Below are 6,722 nucleotides of genomic sequence, written 5' to 3'. Positions count from 1 at the left end.
CCACGAGTGAGCGCCGGAACAGTTTGATAGGAAGACGCGCGGCCGCCTGGGCAGGGCGCGCGCTTGAAAAATTGAAAAAGGCGGCCTGCGCAGCGAAATGGTAGCAGTTTCAGCCAGCTCGAGTGACGTACCGAAGCACAAACAATGCGAGAGCCACTCGACACAAGACGCAGAGACAGGGAGGAGCCCTGGCCGCCCGCTGGGCGTTTATTTCTAGGCTGGAAACACGCGAAACGGAAGACGACATGACAAGCGCGCGCAGTTGGAAAAGGCCGAGCAAAAAACGAAGGGGATGGGAAGGTGGGGGGCGTAAAAGATAAGCTAAAAATGTAGATAAATACAAAAAACAATTGCGGCGAACGCCCCTCCTCCCAAGTGTGGTAGAGCTTCACAAAAAGCTGGAGGGCTGAGAGAGAGAAAAAAAAAAGAAAGCTGCGGGGAATCGAGCGGCCGAGAAGGATGGAACGAGTGTGGGAGAAGAATAGGAATGAATGAAGTTGTAGTCGAAGAACAGAAAAAAAAGCCTAAAAAAAAGCGACAAGCCTGAAGACTCGAGAACGCGATTACCGGGGCCTGAAAATGCCGCAGGCACTTCTATTACGCAGACGGATTTTGAAGAGCTTTAGCTGTTTTCTGGTGAGGCGGTTACCACTTTTCTCGACGATAAAGGAAAGGTGGCAGATGGCACGCGGTCGCTGATACAGCGACACAGCTATGAGAATGGAAACTCCCTTACAGCACTGCACAAGCGATCTACAGTTTCTAATACACATGCATGTCTTCCTCTCTGTCACATGTCAGAATTGTAGCATGCTTAATTTTCTTTTTCGTTGAAAGAACGTCCTGACTCATCCCGACTTGACTGCTAGTTTTCTTTCGTTTTTTTTTTTTTTGACGATCCTTTATGCCTCTTTAACGGTACTTTGTCCTCTGCCACAAAATTAAGTTTTGACCGGGGAACATAACAGGTGGCAGCCAGCCCATCGACAACTTCTTTGGAGCAGGATGTCATGTAATGAATGCAAGATCCGCTCAGTGTCCACGAATAAACAAAAAAAAATAACATTAATTTATTTTGCCGATTGCGCGCACTTCACCTCACTGAGAGTGCGGCCTTTCTGCTCGAGCTGAGCCTCCTACGTCGTTGCCTCCGCATCTACCGTGCCCCCTCTGATCCTTCTCTCCATTCGAGAGTCCTCCCAGACGCGGACCGCGGCCAGTTCGGATGAGAAGGGCAGTGCGACCCGCATGAGCCAATATTTCTCTCCTTGCCTAGTCCCCATCGCCGCTTCGTAATGGCGGTCTCCCAAACAGGCGGCGCCGTTGGGAAATTAGCACAGTGAGGTTGCTGTATAAGCTTGTATTGATACAACAGAGTTGGGGTTAAAAGCAGTTTTAGTAAAGCATGGCACTAAATTTACTCTTGAATTTCTGGTTGTCACAACAGCGTAAGGGAGCCGGAGAACTGCCAAAGATCACAGTTTTTTGATTCCTGTGGAAATCATTCAGCACGAAACGAGGCAGCTGGTGTGGACCCAGAGGTGTACGACGTACAAAGATAACAGGACAGCACTTCATGCGTATGGCTTGATTACCATTTCTACAGAGTGCGCTTAATTAACGGGGAAAGGAAGCAGCGCAAAGGGCGGGAAAAGAAAGAAAAACAACACATGCTAGATCTAACTAGCCCGAATCACTGCTTTGCATCAGTTCGCGCTCATGTTCACATGTGATGATCTGCTTTAGTTTATGGCAAGCAAGCGTGAAATGCCTATATGCAACCCCGGAAACTGAATTACACACACTGAACAAAAGAGCAGCAAAATAATGAAACTCACCTTCAGCCTGATGTACGCAACACTCTTCACTTGACTGCGGATTTCCCGAAAATATCAAAGGTGTTGCTGCAGTGAAAAGTTATTAGCGCACATTGCACACGGGCTTGACGTACAGTTCGAGACCACGCAACAAACTGTGGTTCTTAAAATACTTGTCAACATTTTCAGCACGCTGTGAGGATTGCGACCACTCGGTTGGCCGAGGGAGCGGAAACAAAACGGCAGTGGTGGTTCACAGACGGAGCAGTGGGGTCGCTTGCAACCATGCCTTCTGTGGGATATTCTTGGGGAGAGTTATGCCGGCCTAATGTCGTGGCGGCACTCTTGGCGTCCGGGGGATGGGGAAATGGGATGAGGGGAGGGAGTTAATCATAGCCCGCACCAAGCAAACAGCCCGGAGAACATCGGCAGTCCGGCGTGGAGGCTCCGGTGCAGCAGCGCTTCTGGGTAGGTCCAGGCGAAGACTGGTACTGCGCCTCTGCGAGGCACAGCGAGGACTGCTGATGTCAGCAGGACGCCACGACGATTGAGACAACCGCGGCAGCAGGGGAGGACCGCAATTGACTGCTGCCAAGGCAGCAGCGCGGCGGGTGGCGTTGAGGGGACCGTCCGTAGACGGCGCGCCGAGGCCCGTTGCCACGAGCCTGGTCCAACACAGGGGCGCGCCGCTAACGCGGAGGCGACGAGGGGTGTGCAGCGGGGAAAATCAGGTCACCGGCACAGCACTGGGTCGACGCCTCGAGGGCGGAAGGGGCGTACTGTGAGGGTCCGGAGAACCTGGAAGCAGTTGCAGCACTGGGGCGCAAGTCGCACGCTGCAGCTACGAGGGGCGTGAAGAAAGGCACGGGTCCGGGCACCGCAGCGGCAGGAGTGCTGGCAGAAGCCAGCGAGATGGGGCCGATGGCCCAAGGACTGCACACCAGGACACTGGAGCACGAAGGACTGTGCCCCCAAGGGGGCGAACAGGACGCGCGAACGCGAGAAGGACGATTCAAGCCGACGAGTGCGCGGCGGAAGCGCACGAGCTCTGCCGGAGCGAGTGCCGCACACAACTGCTGCCGCCGAGCTCTGAGAGGCGACTGACGCGCGCGAAACGCGCCTAATCGAGAGAGAACGAAAACCTACGTCCGTTCCCCTCGAAAGTCCGAGGGGGAAAAGGAATCATGCCTGGCGAGGCGAAAGTGCGGGGGTTGGCCGCCGCGCGAGAGAGGCTCTTTTTTTTTTTCCAAAGCCATTCACACTTTCAAGGACATGAAGTCGTCAGCGCATTGTCACTGGAAGCAAATCCGAGCCAAAGTCTGCCATGCTTGTCCTCTTCGTGTTTTTTTTTACCCTCTTCCTTCAAAGCAGCATATGTTGGTGCCTTGAGTAAAACACTTGGAACGAAGCACTCGCGTGTGCAGAGCGATGCAGCCCCCGAAGGGCGGGAAGTCCTCCCGGTAGAGAACCAGCGGTGGCTCTCTTTGATTTCTTTTCAGCTTGTCTTGCAAAACCCACATGGTGCGTGTGTGTGTGCGGCGAAGGACATGAAAGTAGGTCCGTGACAAAGTTGGAAAGCAGACCTGTCACGGCTTCTTCCAGAAGTGAACAATCGTCGCGTGTGAGTTGCGCCCGGTGCGAAATTTCTTGCACGAGCTGATGCGTTAGCGTCATTACCAGTGATTCCCATATGGCCAGGTATCCGCCGAAGGATGTCAAATGGCATCATCTAGGGCCGCGTGGAGACGAACGAGAGTTCTACGGCGGGAATCTCTGAGGGCTTACCAGAAGTGTAATGAATGAATTACAAACTTTATTCAGACAAAGGAAATTCTTCCGGCATGGGTGGCGCCCTGAGCCCAGAGCCCCAGTGGCCTTTGCCGTCTTGCAGGCTCTGTAGATCAGTTTGAGCTGGTCATCAGGCGTCGAGCGAGATAGCGCAGCCTCCCACGGCTCCGGTGTTGGTGTGGTGTTTATTGGCGCTACCTGTGTTTTTTGACACGCCCATGTAACATGATATAGTGTAGGGGGTTCCCCGCATAGTGGGCATTTATTCTCATATGTTGTGGGATGGATTTTACTTAGTAGACTCAGGTTGGGGTAGATGTCAGTATGTAGCTGTCTCCAGGCAACCGACTGCTCTCTATTAAGGTCTTCGTGGGAGGTGGGTAGATCCTCCTTAAGGCTCTTTGATGTTTAAGGATGGCTCCATAGCGCCTAGTGACTGCGTCCAGTTCCCCGTCGTTGTGCGCCTCCCGGTCGGCGTATGCTCGGGCTTTGGCATCGGCACATTGGTTACCTTTGACAGTCTCATGGCCTGGTGTCCACGTTATGATGCATCTTAAAGAGGTGGTTTTTCTTGCCTTGAGTATGCGGATGGCCACAGTGGATATGCGTCCGCTGCTATACCTTCTGCATGTTTCTTGCGAGTGCGTAATGATTTGTGTAGTAGCCTCCTCGCCTTGGTGGGTGATAGCGAGAGCGATTGCCGCTTCCTCAACCTCGAGAATGTTGTTGCTCTATCGAGGCGCAGTTGATTTCCCCAAGCTATAGTGATCAACCACGCTGGCTACCGCTCCGTATTGTTCTTTGTATGGGGTTGCGTCGATGTAAAATATGTTTTTTTTTTCCCCTGCGAACCTTGTTTCGTGCGCCTCTGATCTTCCCTCTCTTCTCGCCTTGTATATTTTCGGATGCATGTATTTTGGAATCGGGTTGACCTTAATGATCTCTCTTATTTCCTTCGGTAGGAACACACTGAATATACTGGGTATGAGAGATGCTTGCCAGAAATAAATAGCAGAAGTGTAGAGTAGACTACACAGTACCAGGCAAGAGGAAGGTGAAAGGTCGTCAATAGTGCATGTTTGCTCGGGATTTTCTTTTTGTGTGTGTTTGTGTGTTTTCTGCCGTTTCGGAGAGCCGGCCCGCGCGCGGGCGGAGCGGCGCCCGTACCCAGGGAGGGGGGACCTTTTCATTGTTTTTGGTTACAATGGGAAGTGTCCCTGCGTGTGCGCGTTGTCTGTCTTATGTCTTTCTTGAGGGGCAGGGGGTCTCGCGCATTGAAAGGCGCTCGGCCGTTCGGTGTTTGGCCTGGTGGTTAGCGTGCGAGGTTCCGAACGCCGTTGGCGGAGCCCGTCGAGCGCCCGCTGGGAGTTGTTTTTCTCTTTGGTATGTGTAACAGGCAGCCGTAAATCTCGTGCGCGTCCTCGAGAGTGGCATGCCAGTGGTGGAAAGGCCGGGGTTGAGACACTTCGGCGAACTGGATATCGGCTATGATTTTTCACGAGACTGCGTGAACGGTGGCAGTGGGACGCCGGGGACGTTTTCGCGGAAAAAGTGAGACCGCGCGAAAACGGCGAGTTGTGGGGGTAGCCCGGGAGTAGCGAGGGAGAAGACGGAAGTTCTCCTGTACGCTCGCTTGGGACGACGGACTGTCCTAAGCCGGAGGGCGACCCAACTCAGTGTCTTATCTGTTCTTTCTTTTGACTGTGCTGTACTTGTTCATCCATCCGACATATTATTTTAATTAAATCAGTTTGTTAATTTAATTCGGCTCATTGCGATTCTTTCGGCGAAGCAAGGAGACGGGACCATCACCAACAAGAAGAAGAAGAAAAAAAAAAGGAACTTCAAGAAACAAGAAAAAGAAGTTTACTGAAGGGAAGGTAAAGACTGGATAACATGGAGGAGTTCCAGCAAGATCATATCAAGGCGTTCTGAGTGCGGTGTGATCATGAGTGGCAGACGATTCCTGCCTGAGATCCACCGTCGATCGTATGAAAAAATAACAGTGTAGGTTACAGGGAAGACGGAAACATGCTAGCTGATATTGTTAGGCTTCTGTACTGGTTTAAAGCGTATGAATATTTTTTTTTTCTTTTTAATAATGCATGGCTGAAAATTCGCTGATTGCTCACGCTTTTCTTTTCTAATGAAAAAAAAAAAGCGCTTACAACCGAGCTCAAACTAATCAGTGACTTTAAATCCACTGATGATGCGCGATCACCGAAAGGCAATAATAAAAGCACAGCTTTTACGAGCGATGTGCTCCGTACAGAAGGTGCACTGAGTAAGTATCATTTAGCCTTGAGCGCCGAGGCTCGCAAGACCCGCGCGCGTACAATCGGAAGCACGCCGCCCACTGTCCCTCTCCGCCCAATACTTTATCCCAATTTTAACACCCGGACACCCAAGGTGGCGGCGGCGCACGGCAGAAGCCTCTTTCAGCGCTCAGCGATATCAAAAATCCGGTTCAGCCCGCGGCACGCCTCTCTTATAGCGTGTGTGTGCCAGTGCACGAAGGCAGAGAGGGCTCAGTCAGTCTGGACAAAAGGGCCGAGAAGCCGAGGGGCACACACCGAGAAATTGGTGGAACGGAGCAAGAAAGAGAAGACGTGGGGAATAAGCGAAACACAAGCACTGGAAGAAATGAACAGAATATCAGCGTATTGCGAGGTACGGGCTACGGACTCCGTGAAGGTTTTAAACGGGTCTGTATTTAGATAAAAAGCGACCCAAAGAGAAGAAGAGGGCCCCAGGCTATGCGAGTGCAGTGATTTCGAAAAGAGGCACATGGTTTTTAGGTTAATCCGTTGTGGGATCCTATATTGCAATAGAAAATGGAAAAATAACTGTGCAGGTACATAACAAGCTTATGAAAGGAAGGAAAGGAATAACGGCGGTAAACGTGTGCTATTTTTCTTTTATTAAGACTCGGGTAACGCGTTCTAGTGCGTATTCATTTTTACCTGGCTTGTATCCGTGTGCTTCATACGTACGCTGAAACAGCGCGCTAGGCAAGCGCTGTTTCGTGCAATAAAGCATACGCTCATTACGCGACGGAACCTCTTGTAAGCAGGCACCATTTCTACTGATGTGAATTAAGAAGAGGGTAGCGAAAAG

The 6,722-nt window shown here is 51.6% G+C and overlaps 1 pseudogene; it reads right to left on the bottom strand.

Annotated features, from left to right (window-relative positions):
• Positions 1 to 2,506: 2,506 nt before the first annotated feature.
• LOC146182818 (uncharacterized) lies at positions 2,507 to 4,516 on the bottom strand (annotated as a pseudogene).
• Positions 4,517 to 6,722: the final 2,206 nt, after the last annotated feature.

The sequence above is a fragment of the Amblyomma maculatum genome, chromosome 7, assembly GCF_055883805.1.
Source record: "Amblyomma maculatum isolate TAMU_Amacu chromosome 7, ASM5588380v1, whole genome shotgun sequence".
Classification (NCBI taxonomy): Eukaryota; Metazoa; Arthropoda; class Arachnida; order Ixodida; family Ixodidae; genus Amblyomma; species Amblyomma maculatum.
The sequence above is the reverse complement of the archived record's forward strand: the minus strand, read 5'-3'. Positions and strand labels throughout refer to the sequence as shown.